The following is a 19,553-nucleotide window of genomic DNA, read 5'->3' on the forward strand; positions in this document are numbered from 1 at the left end:
AATTGCAGAAGTAATTTCATGTCATATTAGAGTTTGCTTTTCCACTGAATGAAAGTGGGCGTCTGGGGCTACAACCATTCAGTGTGATGGGATAACCAAAAAGAAGACTTGTTATAGACCCTTACCCATATCCCTGAATCTTCGACAGAACCCCCATTGCTTTACCTCATAATTTGATATTCACGTTTTGACACTTTTTTTAGACCTCATCTTAGCATCCTGTTTATGCTCATATTTTTACACTCCATACTATCCAGGTGGATGAATCTGGTCAGTTTTACCCAGTTTTTTCTGTGCACTTGTTTTCTAACCTGAAAGTATCAGATCCATTGACTGTCACTTGCGTCATATTTCTAAAATCCATTCAGTGCTCATATCACCGATCATATCTCATATGTTGGCCGCCTCTCTGTGTGTTTGTTCTCAGGCATGGTAAGTGTGTAACTACACCGTCCCCTTCGATTCGTTTTGTAGAAGCAAAACACATTGATGAGTGACGGCAGGTGTTTACTTTGGACGCACTCCCAAGCTCTTTGGCACAGTACTTAACGACTGGATTAGTGCATCAATTAGCAATCACTGCATGGGAGGAGCCTGATTGATCGAGACTGCTGCTGCTGCTAAGGCTGGGCGTGGGGCATGCTGGGGCATGTGAGTGTGGAAGTAGCTGTGTGTGTGTGTGAGACTGTGTAGTGTCCAGCTGCTTGAGAATTAGTTCAAAGGATTAATTTCACTGTATGTTGGCAGAATAAAACCATACGACCCTTGTTGACCTTGTAAGGATATCACATGCATACCTGGAAGTGTCACATGATTGTGATTTGCTAAAGGTAATGTGTTAAAAAAAAGAAGATAATACAAGTTGGAGACCACTATAATATATTCATATTTGATTATACTATTAATATTGTTAATTACAATGAAACTATTATAGTAATTGTGTTTTAATTTATTTGTTGACTTGTTTATATGGTTATAATACTACATAAACATTCTATTAATTTAAAGTATTATGATGAGAAAATTAAATAGATGTTAATACAACTATATGATTTAATGTAATTATATGATATAATATATATAACATAATTTATAATAATATTTAGACTACTATTTTAATGAATGAGACATTATTATACATGATTATAATATAATAATAGATTTGTCTAATTAATAATATAACACACCTTATATTTTTACAACTTAAAATAAACTGTTTTCTATTTGAATATATTTATATGTAACTTTCAGCATCACTAAGAATACATTTATTATTATTGTTATCAATGTTGAATAATGTTTTTTTTTTTTGGAGAGAAATTAATAATTTTATCCAGCAAGGATGCATTCAATTGATCAAAAGTGACAGTATACATTTATTGTGTTGCAAAAGCTTTCTATTTCAGATAAATGCTGTTCTTTTGAGCTCTCTATTCATCAAAGAATCCTGAAAAGGAATTGTACACAACTGCTTTCAACATTGATAATAATAAATGTTTCTTGAGCAGCAAATCAGCATATTAGAATGATTTCTGAAGGGTCATGTGACACTGAAGACCGGAGTAATGGTGTTAAAAATTCCGCTTTGATCACAGGAATAATTATGTTTTAAAATATATTCAAATAGAAAACAAATGAAATAAATGAAAAATCAAATAAATGATCCATGAGACTGGGTGAGCAGAAGAGTCTTATTTTAAAACATTAAAAAAATCTTACCGTTCTAATAATTTTGGACACCACTTTTGGTGCAAAATGATATGCAGTTTTATATTTATTTTGTATGTTCACCCTTAAAAAACCCCAATGAAATCAAAGGAGTTTTGTGGTTTTTAGTCCATTATATTTGTGGTTTGTGTGCCAAACAATACTCATAAATGTTGGCAAAATTAACTTTTAGCAGATATGTGCATCATTACAATTTTCAGAAATACAGACCAAAATTAGCGATGACAAATGTCCACCTGTCCAATCAGATGCTCTAGTATGAGAATGTCCCTTCCCTTCACTATAATCATTTGCAGTTACAATTGCATCTAAGATGACTGAGAAGTTTGTGTATCCTGTTTGCTATTTAAAAAAAAGCTTTTTGTATTATCCACTCAAACTGTCATTTTTAATAGGAAACATATCAAGCAGTTTCATTATGAGTTATATTTGTAATAACATAATTGGCTGAGGGCAGTGAGATTATGTCATTGGCTCTGCGTACAGTGACTGGCAGAAGGTGGCAGGTGGTCAGGGGAGCAGCACACTTCCATCTCAGCCTGAGAGGAGGGAGAATGGCAAAGTGATGCTGGGTCTCACTTTAGAGTAACACGCGAGGTGTGAGAAGAGAAGGGGGGTTTGATTGTGTGACTGGGTGACAACATTTTGGAGATACATTCAGATAAAGGCTGCTTGTGTCACGAGCAAAGCCTTCCTGTTTATCCTTCTCGTCCTCCCCGTGCAGAAATGCCATCTGAAGGCGGTAAATAGAAGCATCCTCTGGGTCATGTTATTTCCACAGGTGCAATTAACACCCCCATCTGCTAATCTGTGATTAACGATGTTTACAAATATGCTGCACATGCCGGAGAGTGTCAGAATAGCTGCTCACACCTTCTTCTTACTCTTTCCTATCTTGTCTGTTGTCTTCCATACTATTGTGTTCCTGGAGAAGAAAATTAGGGTTTGGGTGGGAGGTGGCAGAAGGAAACCAGACCCTTAAAGTAGTAGCATCTGAGCAGGGCAGATTTAGGATGAATGGATGGATCTAGATAATTCTAGTTCGCTATCTATATATAACAATGTCATGTTCGTTAAACCTGTCAATAATTGTTTTTTTTATATCTCCTTTTTGCTGTGATGACAGCAGCACTAGTTGCATGACGTTCACCATTTTATGTAAAACCTGCTGTGTTCTGTTCTCCTCCATGATTTTGATCCATTAGATTTTTTTGATGTTGGCCTAAATTATAAATATCCAAGTTTTATAATATAAATTAAATGTAAATAGGCCTGATTTGGTAATATCTGATTTGGAATTTATTTATAATGATGATTTTTTTTTTATTAATTATATTTTTGATGTCAATTTAATCGAGTGCTCATAAGAGATCACTGCATTAATTGTTGAAAATAAGAGGAATGTTCTCGAGATCACGTAATGTTACAGTGCAGCGATTCTCGGTTGTACGTCACACGCGTCACACACATGACCAGCATCGGCCAATAGTGAGCCTGCATGTGACATACAACACAGAGGCCCACAGAGAAGGAAATTAAAGCTGCTTTTTTGGGGTTAAAATTATTATCTAAAGTACATATTTGAGAAAATAAATAACCAGTCAGTGTTCAAAACTATCTGCTTACCTTTGCTTGATTCAAAGTGGTAAGCTTGTAATAATGTTTTCAATTCCAGTGGTACTGGTGGATTTCCGCGGGAGATTCGAGCATGTCTTTGCGTCATTTTGTCACATCTGTACACATAAAGAAGGAGTCTCGGCTATATAAGCTATATTGCGTGTGAGGATGTTGGAGGTGGAGATTTATAGCCATTTCTCACAGCACTTGATATAATTAAACATTAATTCGATGGCGGATCCAGAAAGGTTCAAACAACAACAATCACCAGTGACAACAGATTCCCGCTGTAAAATGCAAAAGACTTAATTTGGACTTCGGAGTTGCTAACTTACAGAAAAAAAGAGACCGCAAAAAGACCCATGCGAAAACAAGGATACATATCGGAAGGACATTACATTTAGTCACGCAATGCTGACATTGTTAACATTTAACAATTTAAAAACAGTATAATTTTCACAGTTTGTGTGATATAAGCGAATTTTAGATTTAATAAGTGCTATTTACTGCCATGTCAGAACCAGAACAAAAGTGGATGTTACTTGTTCAGATGACATTTTCCGATGAAAATTATGTTGGTCATACTTCCAAAAAGAATAATCTGTGATTCTGAATGACAGTCTATGATCCACACTGGTGATTGACAGCTGCACACTCTCCCTAAACATTGTGTTCATCACATCTGTGTCGTGCCGAGGTACTGTACAACTCGCGTAAAGTTGATAATTCCGCGAATAACTGCAATTGCAGATTTCAAACAGAGATGGCGACAAAAAGGAAAAGCTGCGGAGTGCAGCTTTAATAGTTGAATAAAGTTGTTATTTTTGTTTTTCTTGTGCATAAATGTATTCTCAGATAAATTAAGTATAAACTTAAGATTGAGCCACTGTAGTCACTTGGACTATTTTAATGATGTCTTTAATAACTTTTCTGGGCTGACAAGTTTCAATTCTTTAGAGGCTTAAGGAGGAGTGATCCAGGTCTCAGATTTAATCAAAAATATCTAAATTTGTATTCCGAAGATGAACAAGAGTCTTACGGGGTTGGAACAACATGAGTGAGTAATTGCTGATGACAGAATTTTAATTTTTGGGTGAACTATCCCTTTAATGTGGACTCCATTCAAATTTTAAATTCCTTTATTTTTACTACTGTATCTTTTTTTAGTTTAATCTGAAAATATACATAAATATAAAACAATGCAAAATCGTTCGCCATTAAAAGTGAATATAATTATGTTTGTTAAAATAGCGTATTAAAAAAATGTCTAATCATTATAATGTTTTGCAATCTGAATTATGCAGTTGTGATTTCTACAAAATTTATTTAACCATCTATTTCAACCCTTTTCATGGCAAAGATGGCATAGAAAGTGCATTTACGCAAGTACACGGATCCAAGACTTACACCTAACTTGCCTGAAACTTGAACACTATTCTTTTGCGGTCTTGTATGCACTGGCATTTCCTTCAAGAAATGGGAAATTGAATATATACTCACCTGTCATACAGTGTTGAAGACTTTCCCAGTCGTGTGCTGGTTTAAATGAGCCCGTTGCTCTTTGACTGTGCCTGGAGACAGAAGTGCATTAAAAAATAGACAAGCAAGTTATTGCTGGTTTCGTAAAAGCTTCATAAACATACATTAATTTACACCATTTAGGTAAATGAGCCTATTTCCTTGTTTTAGCAATTTGCTGTAATCTAATGAAGAAATGTGGCTTGCTGTGCACAGCTCTGAAAGCGTGCTGCTGGGTAAGCCAGCTTTATAAACGCTATCAATTAGGCTGATGCTACAATGCTCCACAATTGTTTTACTAATTGCCAATTAGATACCTTGAAATAAAGCACCATTTTTATTTTATTTTAGAGATTTACTGAGCAATCACTCATTTTCAATCAAGTACAGGATATTTGCAAAAACATTAACGCTGTCCCAAGGTGTATCAATGTGATATCTTGTGGTGTTTTCGGCAGGGAAGAAAACTGCATGCAGCATCAAACCCTTCTGTTTGTTTGGAGGAGGAGAAAGGACAAGAATCACTGTTAATCACAATTTACTTGGTTGCAACACACATGACGTGCAGTATTTACTCTCATTTTTAATCTGTCGTACTCCTGAGAATACATAATGAATTGTCAAACAGCAGGCTGGTTAATAATTAGTCGGGCCGTCTTTGGTTAAACAAAGAGAAGGAAATACTCCAGATCTTTAATAGCAGGGTTCAGTCAAGTTGTGACAGTCATTCATTAAGACATGTATTATAAAAAAGCACAGCTGGCGTAACAGTCATGCTCTGTGTTTTTGGAAGTGTGTCTTACAGTGGAGAGGCGAGACCCTGAATGGATAACAGTTTCTCTGGGGCTGTTTTTGTTGTTATGCATCACATGATGAGCAACGTTACATTTTTCTTGTCAAACGGCCAGTCAAATGCGAATCGCCCGGTTACTCAAAGACAATGAAAGAATTCCAATTATGCACAAACAACTTCGGTCGGAGAGTTTCTGTGAAGATATAAACAAGAAGCTCGTATTGACGTTCCTCTTTGTCTGAAATCCACTGAAAATTGAAAGAGAAATTCAGAGGAAGCATGATTATTGATTGGATACTAATTGCACCCCTGAAAAAATAAACGGGCCCGACTGGATCAAACGTACCCATCAGATGCACCGTTAGCACCTCATTCACTGCGTGAAAGAGTAAGCAATGTTTAGGAGGCAAAATGCCACCCAAAAGGAAAATTGTCATTGTTTATTTGACAATACCTGTATGACTCTCTTCTGTGGAACAGAAAAGAACAAATAAAAAATGTCCCAGTGTTTTTTGTCCATACAATTAAAAGTCAATGGGGGCCACTGTCCATTGACTTTCCATAAATTGACTTTTCAAAATGTCATCTTTTGTGTTCCACAGATGTCATACAGGTTTGGAATGACATGAGGATGTAAAAAGCAAGTGTTTTAAAAGGACGTCCACTACCAAATATAGATGTCGCTGCAAAAAATATTGTTAGTTTAACTTAAAGTAAGTTAGGTCGGCTTAAAATTTGAGTTAATACGACAAAGGAGATTGGTTTAATTAATAGCAACTCAAAATATTATGTTATCTTAACCACATTAATTAAGATGATTTGACAAAAGATAAATCAAAACATTTTTTTTACATTTTATATATTAAATAAATTAATACTTTTATTCAGCAAGGATGCATTAAATTGATCAAAAGTCAAAGTAAAGACATTTTAATGTTACAAAAATTCTGAGCACCAAATCAACATAATTATTTCTGAAGGATGTTGTGCTGGTTGTAAAACTTGGAAACCGTGACAACCAAGGAAACATTAAAAGGAAACGATGAGAAACAAACAAACACGAAACTGAAACTAGAAGTCTCAAACCTTTGTTCTCTCGTATCACGTCTTTTGCTGCGTCTCTTGGGTATGGCATTCTATAAACGTGGCACTCTAGTTAAAAAGTTCAACTTTTTTCAACTAGACCTTTTTGACTGCCTTGACTCCCATTTTTAACAGCAAAAATGCATTCTGTGTGAACCGGACCATAGTACGCATGTGCAGTTTTCATAGGTCTTGATTTATTTTTCCCTATATTTGAATGCTCCGCTAGCACGCAAGATTTAAATGTGGCCGAATATTATGACGGCTCATTCACGAGTGGGACTGGTGCTTTTGACTGCGGTGCCTTTGAGCCATTTTCTCAGGGGGACTAAATCTGTTAATTAATGAGCATGGTGAACTAACTCCTCTTGGCTCTGGCGACAGAGGAAACATGCCAAAGCAACAAACACAAACAGATGTGCGAGGCAATGGGATGGAAAACAAAATCCATATCTTCTCGCAACAACATGCAGCAAGTTGCGTTGCGCATACTTCTTACGTCTTATTTTGAATTTTCTGTTATTGATGTCTAATTGCTGCATCAGCTGTGGCCTCAGTCTCTGGGTCAGTGTGTCTTGGCAGCCCCACATAGCCACAAGGGCTTTTTTATGGGTTAAAATGTGAACCAGGAGACATTTGATCACAAGCAATTTATCTAATAAGGTGGAAAATCCTTAACCACATGAGGCCGAGAGTTTGGGGCATGTGGCGTATAGCTGTGCCGCTTGGGGAGATTGTGATCCCTGTTCTGAATCAAGAGTGCTGCTCAGGTAGGGTTTTAATTATGGTTCCCTACTTCCCCAGACTCTTCAGACTCACAGGCCTCACAGTTGGGACACTCAGTCTCCAAAGCAAAACCTGATGCCATTGAACCAGAGAGGTGTTCTTGTGCAGACAACTGAGATCTTGTCATTTTTAATATCCAAAGCTCAATGGCGATCAGGTGGGCTGTGTTGATTGGATTCATGCGGTCTCATTGATCTCCACTCGTTGATGCACATGCACTGCTTTGGCACTCTTTATGGTTTTTGTAGGAGGGATCGATTGACTTCAAGAGCAGCAATGTAAACACGGATACTGCAGTGTCCAGATGAAAAATTCCTACTTGAATATAAAAAATTCCTACTTGAATATAACCAATGGAACTGGACAGATAAACCAACCCTCGAGATTTTGTGAAATGTGCTATTTGATGTCATTTTCAAGATGGCAGAGACTACCATGCCCAGGCCATAAGGCTATAGAAACAAGGAAATAAAACGTATATAACCATTTTCTTTAATTAAGTTAATGTTAATTTGCACATTCACATAATTTTAATAAAATAATAATTTTAATAATTGATTTTTAATAAAAAAATTGTTTACAAATTTAACTATTGCAAAGTGTTGCCAAAATTGTTTAAATGTTTTATTATTGTTTAAAGAAAATGATAACATCTTATTGGCCTATAATTATAATAAATGATACTATTTTAATTTATAATAATGAACAGTAGTATTATTATCAGTATTATGAAATATTTCTAATCTAGATGAATTTTTCTTAATTCTAAAATATGTTTACTATTGTTAACAAATTTAACCTAACTGCAAACTTTTACCGACATGATTTGCTGAAGTAGCCGTTAAGTTTATTTATTGCAATCATTTAATTCATACATGAAATTATCTGAATGATTTATTTATTTATCTTGCTGCTAATAGCACACGCAAGCTATCACAGGTTTTATATTATATATTTGACTACGGTGTATGTTTGACTGGAATGCTTTGAGGTTGGCAGTTCAACTTGACTATTCCCACCTCTTATTTGGTTGGGAGCGCAGGATTATTTAGACATCAGTTCAAACAACGGTGATCAACAAGTGTGGCCCGCTGCCCTCTTGGAAAGCTTCTGTGCAGCAGGCAGCAGATGGGACAGAGTCATCAATATCGGCCGCTGGCCATTGATCAGCTCTATTGATCAGGATGGGCAGTGGGGCCAGGGGAAGGAAGGGCCTGCTGGATCTCATCGGAGCAATTGTTTAGGGTCACTGACAAATTCAATTGCCTATCAGGGAGCGATCATGGAAACAAACGGCTGCTGTCGATGCAAGGGCTGTACCCCGTGGTAGCTGTCACTCAGCATTACTCCCGGTTTGGGAGAGCGTGAGGGGTTGTTTGCGCACACACAAATGTCAGCTAGGTTACTGGGGCACTGGAGGGCAATCTCTTGCCCCTGACTGTCCACTGTGTCGTGTTTGTTGCCAACAAACTCCCAAATTTTCTACGCTATATGCTGTAGTGCTCATAGTCTCGAAATTAAAGCTGTATGTGCCATGAACAGCTTCCTAAAACCATAAACCTGCCCTTTTGTGACATTTGCTGAGTGTGTTCAAGGCTATTGACAGATAATGCCATTCATAGATTTCCCACAGTGACAAGCAATTTAGCTTTCTAGAGTTTTTTGATGTTCGGACTCTCTTGTCAGTTTGTTGTCTTGGATTTTTTTTCCTTCTTCTGTGTTAGCACATTTTCTTTTTGTGATTTGTATTTTAATTTATTTTTTTAAACAACAACAAATGGATAATTGTCAGCAAACTGAGAAATTACCTACTATAAGTATTTCTTACTAGCGATTAAAGTGCATTTTTTGCAATTTTTATGATTAAAAATTAATTTTACAAAAAAAGAAAAGATTCCACAGTAAGGCAATTCTTATTACTAGCAGATTTATGACTTATTTTTTATTGTGGTAACATTATAGTATTTTAATTATTATCATTATTATCATTATAGTCAACATTATAGTATAGTATAGAAAAGTTAAATATATATTTTAATAAAATTAATGTGTAGTATTTTTTTCACATTTGTATCACATGTACTTCTGAAGGAATATTCCTATGTAAACTTGGGATAGTTCATTTTTTCTTGTAGGTAAAGTTGTTTCTTCAATATCTGGTTTGTAGACCCTCTCATATAGCTTTCATTGTAATTCCTTATCTGCCAACTGGTTTTATTTACATGCTAAAGCCATTTTTGGTGAGTGTTCATTTGTACCTCTGCATATATTACATAAAATCCCATTGTCTCCCAAATTACGCTGTGAAACACCTCAAAAGCTGAAAGCAGTTCATTCTGTGCTCTGTTAGCCCTATAACAGGAGCGGAGATTCTGCATGGTCATGTGACCTGCTGTTTAGACTGACTGCTTCTTCTGTTCAGGGTGTCAGACGAAACTCCTAACTAGCTTGCAGGCCTTCAATCGAAAAAGAGTGGCTCGGGGCTCTTCGTTAACTAATTACGGAAAACAGGAGTGCCCTCCCTCATCCCCCTTCTCCACAGCTTTTTTTTTTTTTTGATGGGGGGTGTTTTTGATAAGGTTTGCACTCTTGTCAACAAGCTCGTATTTAATTAGTGTTGATTGTTGTTAGCATGTTCAATAGTTATTAATTAGAGCTGGGAGGGGCCTGCCACTTGATTGCATGCCCGGAGCAGTGACATCTTGTGCTTTTTCACACTCAGTCATGACATGGTGTAGAAATGAGGGACCAAAAAGAAAAAAACAGGGAAAGAGAAAGATGAGCACACAGAATGATTATTTCTAAGAATATGGAAATAAATTTATGTTATGGTCAATGTAAATTTGACCATAACATAAATTTGACCTCGGTTATTTTACTTTAACCGGGAGCATTTGTGGTCAGATAGATGGAAAACATCCTAAAGGTGACTTGTTGTAGGCTAATAATGCGAAATATAGTAAAATTGATTGTTAATGAATTTATCATAATGAATACGTTTGCGCTGAACTAAATGGCAGCACATTTTGTTTTTTAAACCTTATTCCAAAGAGTTCTGTTCAGGTTGCTATGTGGCTTGGCACACTGTTACTTGAAGTCTATGCCGGTTTCTTCCTTTTTCGGCACAGTGCATTAGATCCCAGTTCCGCTTGCAACAAGATGCATTGAAAGCTGCTGCTTAAATGCAGAAATGTTGCATAAACCTGGAGACGTTCGGATGAGGTCTGGTAGAAAATGATTTCTATATGTATGCATATTTCACTATATACGTGACAGAGATGGGCTAAAATATATCATTTTCTGTCTTTGTGCACCAGGAATTGTCTTGAGGTTCATTCTAAACTTCTGCTGTGGGGTGCATTTCCCGCTGTTCAGCTGAGCATATACCCTCATTCGAAGTCGGCGCGAGCAGCTCTGCCTATTAAAATGTAAATTCCCTCTCGGTGCAGCAGGCCCAGACTGTGGAACTCAGCGGGTGAAGAGGGTGTGTGTGTGTGTGTGTGTGTGTGAAGAGACAAAGTGTGTGTGTGTGTGTGTGTGTGGTGAGCCTATTTTCCAGCTTGGTCTGCTCTCTGGATTGGCAAGATGTGACAGTACAAAAATAGATGTTCGTTTTCTGTTCATAAATGCATAAATACTGTTCACATACTTTTTCATTAAAGTTCAGTTAAATGAAATACTGGGCATAGTATATGTGAGAAATAAAAAGCTTGCAAACCCATCAATTAAATTAAGCCACTGCATTGAAAACCTCAATTAACGTGATCCAAAATTATGTAGTATAAGTGAAAAGATTTTCAATGTCATTTTCACATAAGTAAAATAACTTTGGGAGAGAATACTTTTACATTTATTGCCCTGGTTTCCTTTTTTATTTGTGCATTTCATGGACATAGAATTAAAAAAAACATTATAAAATAAGGTTTTGGAGTCACAATAACTGTTGAGGCAGTATAAATCATAAGTGTGTGTTTTTACTTTCTTGCAGTGGATGTTTGGTTTATTTTCTTATTTATAAGTCCTATAGAAAATGTTGTGCATAGAAATGGAGATCATTTTAACTAGTTCATTTAGCTATTTTGTTTAAAAAGGGACTTTCTTAATCTTAGGTACTTTTGAAGGTTGACAATTAACTAATAATGCAAATATGACCCAAAGCGTGTTGCAAAGATCACTGTGTCGGTTCTATTCACTACCATTCATTTCCTGTACATTGCACTAGGTGGAGCTGTGATCTTTTGGTAGAAGGCCACTGAGACGTGTGTGTGTGTGTGTGTATGTAAAAGAGAGAGGCAGAAAGAGTGGACAGGAGGGCCGGAATAGCTCCTTTTTTTTCTTTCTTTTTTCATATACCTGGTAGGTGCTGTGCAATTGCAGAAGCATACTTCCGTGACCCATTGGGTAATTAGAAATAATAGAGCGTACTGTGAAAGACCCAACATTCAGAATTAATCGATTACTCTTGTAGTATTAATGTATGACTGTGATTTGTGGTGTGTCCATTCCGAGTCGCTGAAATGCATTGGAGACCCCAATGCTAAAGTACCCACGTCCCCCGTTTCAAAAAAGAAATGAATTGAAATAATTTGCAAACTAACTAGGGTTTAGTTAGTTATACAGTTGGAACAGCCTTCAAAAGTGTTTGAAACTGATATTGTCGATAGATCGTTATATTTTGAAATACTATACTATATCAAATAAGTGTAGTCAAAATCTTATTTAGTTGATTTCTTGATTACTTGAAGGCATACTGTTGTTGTTTTCATAATGATGCATTTAAGATCACTGGATGGTGTTGGAGTGATTGACTGTGTTTACATACGCTTCGTGTTTGATTGGTAAATGGTGTTCTGTGTACACTCCAGTGAATATAACACATACTTGATGCACATAAAGCAGCCAGTTCAGTAAATCAGTATAATCCTGTCATGGTTGCCAATACAATTCACCCAAACCAACATTTCAACGTCTTATATTTTCCTCTAGTCCTTGTTAAAGAGTGGCAGAAATAATGTAGAGGCTCATTTCAGATGCATTGCTGTCAATTGTCTCACAATAATTGGCATTGATTTAGCAGTTAGAATCTGATTTAGTCAAGGCTCTTGTCCGTAATGTTCCTTGGGCTTTAGGTGCCAGAGCCTTTTCTTAGATTTTGGTGGTAATTAATCCGAGAAGATCTACGTAACGGGGAGATTAGGGCGGCCTTGCATCTTAATATCGCAGTGTGAACATGAAACGACTGTGTCGATGATTTAGAAGGTGGTATATAGCCACATTTTCACCATATCAGGAGATCTTTTGTTAGCGAAAAGGAAAGTAAAGGTGGTAACATATCTCAGAAAGATATAACAATGTTCTGAGAATGTTAATCCCAAACAGCAGACGTCAGAATTAACGGCGGTACCACCCAATTGGAGACACTTTAGTGGTACTTTAAAAAGCCATTTCAGGAAGACTTAAGAGAACAAAAATTGTTGGCCCATTTTCTTTAAAAAGGTGGAGGCCAATGGCGAACACATCATAATTTGAAAGACTCAAAATATCTTTCATGTAATTAGAGGTCATTTTAAGGAATAGCACTGCAGCCTATTTTGAAGAAACCATTCAGTCTCGATTGTTGAATTCATCCAAAAGTGAAAAAGTAAGACTGAATGATGTTTTTATCTAGGCCTTTTGAACCCAGAGTTCAAACATTATTGTTTGTGGCTCTTGCTGAATAGTAGGTGCCAAATACTGTTGTTATTGCTGATTGAAAAAGCACAAGCGCCCTCATAAAAGCACTGAAGTACCCTGGAAAAAAAAAATGATATAAAATACTCCCCTGTCTGTCTTGTCAAAATATAGCAACATGTTTGCCATTCGACTTTCAACACAATGACTTAATGTACAGAAAAGGCTAAAGATTTTATTGGCACAAGCACTTGATTTATTGAGGTAACGGAGATTTCCGATCCATATCCGGTCAGCCTTGAGTTCTTACAGGGCTCTGTGGATGTTTTCAGGGATTCTGTTATTGTCCGTTTGTAACGGGACGCGTTCATGAGGTCATTTAGAATGGATTATTGATTTGTTGTGTCCTGCCTACTATGTGGTGGTCATGATAACTAATTATGTCAGACCTCTGAAGGTGTCCGCATGCGAGTATAGGTATGTAATTTCTCTGTTTAATTACAGATCTTTTGAAGATCAGTGACTGGGATGTATGTGGTGAGTAAATGTTGTGACGGTTCACACACAATATTAAAGTGATTGCATTGACCTTTCGCACTCTGCTGTATGAACTGTGTCATTTGTTTTGTTGTCCTTATAGATCGGTTCAGGCTGGAGTTATCTAAAACCAACACTTCCTTCAGACTTTAGAATGCGTGTGTGTGTTTTTTTCTAGGTATGTTTCTTAGTTAACACTTCAGCGTGTTTTTATTTTACTTGACAAGGAGGAAAACAAATGTCCAGACGGAAAATCCATTCTTTGGCTTAGCGGCACAAACAATGAGCCGAATTTGCCTCGACGACAATACAAGTAACAAAACCTCATTGTTTACCCAGGACCATTCACTATTATTATCTTATTTTCTCTGTAAGCCATTACACTTGTTTGGCACCCTTTATTTTCAAGAGAGCGTTTAAAAGCAGTGTGAGGTGAATTGTTGAATGTGCCTCCTGATAATGACCTAAGGTTTCACCAGACCTGTTTTTTTCCCCCCTGAGATTGAAGCTCTCGGCTCCTTGAAACGCAAAACGTACACGTGCGCTCGCGTATAAAACGATGAGACTCCGGCGGGGTCTGCGCAGCTAAACACATTGTGATTTATTGTGCTTTAATTTGGATGCCGTCTATTGTTTGTGGCTTGAGGAGGGTTGCCTGCTGACAGTAATTTCTGCGGTTTGTGTGGATTCTGCCCGAGCTAATAGCACTTTCTTTTACTCTGTGTTTGGCCCCAGTACGACAGAAGGAAGCAGGAAATAAACAGCGGTTCCTATTTACCCTGCCAATTTCACTTGACGGCGCGCTGCGTATTGAAATGAACTGGGCAGCCTTCTAATACTACGGAAAGTATGGAGCCGGCAGTGGCAGAGATAGATTGTAGCAGGCAATTACGTTGGTCCGGCCTCTGATTAGAGAGCTGCCTGGTAGACACTCAGCCTCACGGCTGCCTCTTATCATGATGAGGCTGGTATTGGTCCGGACATTGTTTGATTGCTTTCAGACACATTTTCTAAATCCAACGCACACAACGTTTCCTGTTTCTTCATCCACTGCCGTGCTCACAAACTGCTTGGATTGTTTAACTTTCACCCCATCACTTTTACAATTTGCCTCTCTCGTCTCCGGTCAGCATGTTTTTCTTTTCCAGATCTGTTGATCTGAATTATCTTGTGCTATATACTATCCACCTTTTTCAATTTGAAAGTTTCCAGTGATTTAAAACCATAAACATGTTGTCTTTTTCTGGTTCATCAAGATTTCACATTGCTTTACATGCTGTTAATGGAGTTATTTGTTGTTTTTGTTGAATTTTGCATTAACGTCTATGTGTGAAGGGAGAGTGGTCGGAGTTAAGCCAAAGATTTGTAGCTTTATTTTATTTTTAGGGCTGTCAAATGATTAATCGCAATTAATCGTATCCAAAATAAAAGTTTGTGTTTACATAATATATGTGGGTGCACTGTGTATAATTATTTTGTATATATAAATACACACACATGCATGTATATTCAAGAAAAAAATAATATTTATATATAAAATATTTATATTTATACATAAAGTATGTAAATCCATATACAGTATATACATGAAAATATTTCTTAAATGTATACAAGCATGTTTGTGTTTATTTATATATATATATATATATACACAGTGCACCCACATATATTATGTAAACACAAACTTTTATTTTGGATGCGATTAATCGCGATTAATCGTTTGACAATCGTTTGATTTTATATTCAATTTGTAATTTTGGTTGTTCAGTAAGCTTGGAGACAGGATAAAGACACATCAAGTACATTACATATTTTAAATGTTAAAATAGTAGCGGTTAATTAAATGGTCTAAAAACATTTAATTATTTAAACATACATTAAATGATTATGATTATTGGTGTTGTTATTTTTATTATTATCATTATTATAATACAAGCAATTATTTAGATTTAATTTACATTTCTTTATTATTTTAATTCATTTATTTTAATTTGGCAGGGTAGGCAATTTGTTCCAGAACATTTTTGGTTATGCTGGTTTAAGTCTCTTCACATCTAAATAGCAATCACTAAGTTACAGTCGGTGATTGAGGTCTGTGGAAGGCGTAGGACCTTGTTCGTAAAATGTTCGTCCAATCATTGCATTCGGTCCAAAATCAATGATACTTTGTCCTACCTACCTGTCGGAGTATTTCCATAACTCTCTGCTCCCTACTTACGGAGACATCACACGTCATCAGTGCGTTTCAGATATTTCAGTGCGTTTTAGTACGAGTTAGACAAACTTCAGTCATACTCGGAATGGTTCGTGACTTGAATTTTTGTGTTTCACTGCCAACACAATCAACGGCGAAATGATCTGCAGTAGTCAAGTAGTACAGGTCAGAGCTCTTTAAAGGTGCAGTGTGTATTTTTTAGCGACATCTAGCGGTCCAAAGTTGCGTGCGGCAAAAATGACATGATTGTAACAGCGGCACCTCCACATCCCCTAGACACCATTTACTACACACAATAAGCTTTTTTTCTCTCATTTCTTCTCTGAACTCTTTGCGATCGACTTAAAATGCTTCCAAGATCGACTTTTCGACCGCGATCGACGGGTTGGGGACTCCTGTAAGATACTGTATTATGGTCAATGACAAGAGTACTATCAGCTGTCTCACGAACATAACCAGCACATTTATCCCCACATAGCAAAGCCATAACACAGCGAGGGAGGAGAACTACATGAAACAATCCAACTACATATTTTTACACCACTGACAAGGGAAAAGTCACTACTCGCGCTGTCTATGGCTAGCTTCTAGATTTCTGCTGCTTCTCTTTCAAGGTAGTGACGAAACGCGCTCTGTAGCACTGTTTGTTCGCTGACAGCTACGGTAGAGACATGACGTCACAATAAACACGTGGAAATTCATAGAAGGGGGTGCCTGCGGTTATGTAGATATAAATGTTTAATTCTAAGGTAATAAAAACATTACGGTTTATTAAGTGCGTTTTTTTATACACGATAGTTATGGATGTCATATTGCATTTCTGTTAATAGATACTCAAAATTTGTACACATTGCACCTTTAAATTGTTTATGTTCATTATTATTGTAATGTTATGTTCTTTGAGACAGATAGTTTAGATAGTTTAACGCCGTCTCTTATGACGCTTTTGTTTGCTCCTGGCTGTACACAGTCATGTGTTTTGGAGGAGGCGTGACTTTGTAGAGAGCTTTGGAGAGAGGCTGGGATCTTGTGCTTTCATAGCTAGTTTGCTATTGCTGGCCTCCCCTAAAATGACCTACCCTACCTTTAACTTTTGTGGAAGTTTGTTACCACCATAGAATAAATAATAAAAAAGTTAATTCCAACTATTTTTCTCACAATTTCTCTTTTTAAAGTCAGAACTGCATGATATAAAGTCGCCATTGCAAGTTATAAAGTCAGAATATCGTGATATAAAGTCAAGCTGCTTCCACTCTAATTGGTCTTGGTGTTGTTCCGAAAGATTATCAAATATTCGATTACATATTGTCATGTATACTTGGATGGTTAGATGGAGATTGTAACTCGACTATGCAAAAACTCGTTGTAGCTCGATTGTAACTGTAAATGTATTTTCCAGAATCTTTGTTTAAATTGTCATATTGTATGCTTTGGACTGAGTTTTGCAACCATAAATGACACGTATCTTTATCTTGCTCTGTCTCTCTCCATCCTTTTCTGGCTAGATACTGAGCAATCATTCAGTTAGTTATGCTGTGAAATAACACTCTGCCTTTGGCCAGACGCTGCTTATTTGCTAAGTTCTTATCTACTGGATATGTGTGTGTGTGTGGCTGCACACCTGATGCAAAGCTCACAAAATGGGTGTAATGTAGCGTGCTTTCACATTATTGCAGTGATAGTTAATCTACAAATAAAATAAAATAACCACACCTTCATTTAAAATGAGAAATTAATAAAGAAAAAAAAAAGTAATTTCCGGTTTGGGTGTTTATACATACACATGAGATACTATTTTACTGCTTGGCCAAAAAATATCAATTATATATTGCCCAGCCATATTCATTGTCTTCACTTATGGTTGTGCTAAAGGGAGAGCACATTATGAAAAGCTGCAGCTGTACCCATGAAGCCGTTTCCTTCACAGTGGGTCCGCTATCATCAGCTCGAAGATACTGTGTTAAATGGACGAATGCCCAACTGCAAACATTGCTCAAAGCCTACCGTCCACTCCTGCTGGAAAAGCACTATGGTCTGGCCGAATGAAACGCAGCCATGCCTCCGAGTGCTGGTCCATTAACTACAGTACCCATCTGCACCCCACAGAAATGGTTTGGTATGACAGAGAAATAAAACAGTCACAACATAGCATGCATTTCCATTCACATCCCCAATAGGGTTGTATCATGGACCGCATGCTTTGATTCTTCACACACAGTGGTAATATGCTTTCTCCTTATTTACGCACATGAACACATGATCCTGCATGTTTTGAGATGATACAGCCGAGCTCTGCATTGGATATGGATAAAGAGGAGAGGGAAACGGGCTGTTCTTAGGTGTGGCTGCGGAGATGAGTGGGGCCAGAAAGGTTTAATTTTCTTATCGTATTGTACATGTATGTTATTATTGGCTAAATGCCTTTTAAAGTTGCACCACTGACTCCAGCCCCCCAGTCTCAGCCCCTCAATGAGAGTCGAGTCACCGTTAATAAACAGACCATGCAACCCCAGCATATCGCAAGCACGGGCGGAGAAAGCTGCATGCGCTGATCCCAGCTGTATGTTCGCCGCCACCCAAATTAATCCCAAGCAATTTTTTCTGCACCACTTGTGCTCCTGATAAAAAAGCCCCTGCATTCAAATAGCAGGGTCCCTGATGGCATTAAGTTCTTACAGTATTGGGCCATAGACCTGCAGTTGAAAAAAAGAGAGAAAACCCTCTCACCCCAGACCTCTCAGCCTACATAGCTCAAGAAAGGCCTTTCGGTTCATTTCAATTCCACGTCGTGAATAGCGTTTCTTGGATGCCCTTGTATGTGGATGTGTTTTGTAAAATAATCTCATTAAGTTTAATTCATCAAGTTTTATTTAAGACATTTGCACTTCATTAGATCAGGGTTTTCACTTCAGAATAAGGTTTTGACATCTCAGTGTTGGCGAGGCATTGAGAGAAGTCTTTTGTGCCATCAGCAGCGAGTAGTATGGTCAAGGCGAGGTGCCCCCTTATAATGAATATCACAGCTGCTTTAGATATAATGATTGGTGCTTGGATGGAAAGCTACAGTGCGCTTTACTCTGAGTAAGTCTAAAACCCATGGCCCTATTGTAGAGACTGTTCTGAAGGAAAAAGTGGAACGATGCCCGTCTCTCCCCACTTTAAAGCTATGAAAGTCACCAATGAATGTCAAAAACATGAAAATAAACTTCTCTTGTTGGGCTGTAACTGCTATTCGAACAATTGACAATTAAAACAATTGACAGTATCAACACTTAACAATTGTAAATTTCGTATTTCTATTGAAAAAAAAAAAACGTTTCTGAATTATAGATGGGATTAGAGTGAGCTGCTACAGCGCAGTCTCATCCCAAGACGTCATACAACTGACGCTTTTGACCATACGTCAACATCCGCCGTTTTAGGGTACCCTTAAACGTCGGTTAGATGACGTTATCTAATCCTGACCCTACCCCGGACCTAAACCTACCCCGTCACCTAACTGACGTTAAAGGTAAAGCGTCAGTTGGATGACGCCCCAGGATCGTCATCTAACTGACGTTAAAGGCCGGGTACCCTAAAACGGCGGATGTTGACGTATGGTCAAAA

The 19,553-nt window shown here is 37.3% G+C and overlaps 1 protein-coding gene across 2 annotated transcripts in view; it reads left to right on the forward strand.

Annotated features, from left to right (window-relative positions):
* Positions 1–19,553, forward strand: part of dhrs13a.3 (dehydrogenase/reductase 13a, tandem duplicate 3) — a 183,906-nt gene that overhangs the window by 2,614 nt on the left and 161,739 nt on the right. The window contains exon 6 of one of the 2 annotated variants that reach the window (XM_039671194.2): positions 428–769. The exons of the other annotated variant lie outside the window; for it this stretch is intronic. The gene's annotated coding sequence lies outside the window, so the exon portion shown is untranslated. Of the gene's footprint in view, positions 1–427; positions 770–19,553 lie in introns of those variants that run through there. 2 annotated transcript variants of the gene reach the window in all.

This window comes from Pimephales promelas, chromosome 16, assembly GCF_988280905.1.
Source record: "Pimephales promelas chromosome 16, fPimPro1.hap1.1, whole genome shotgun sequence".
Lineage (NCBI taxonomy): Eukaryota > Metazoa > Chordata > Actinopteri > Cypriniformes > Leuciscidae > Pimephales > Pimephales promelas.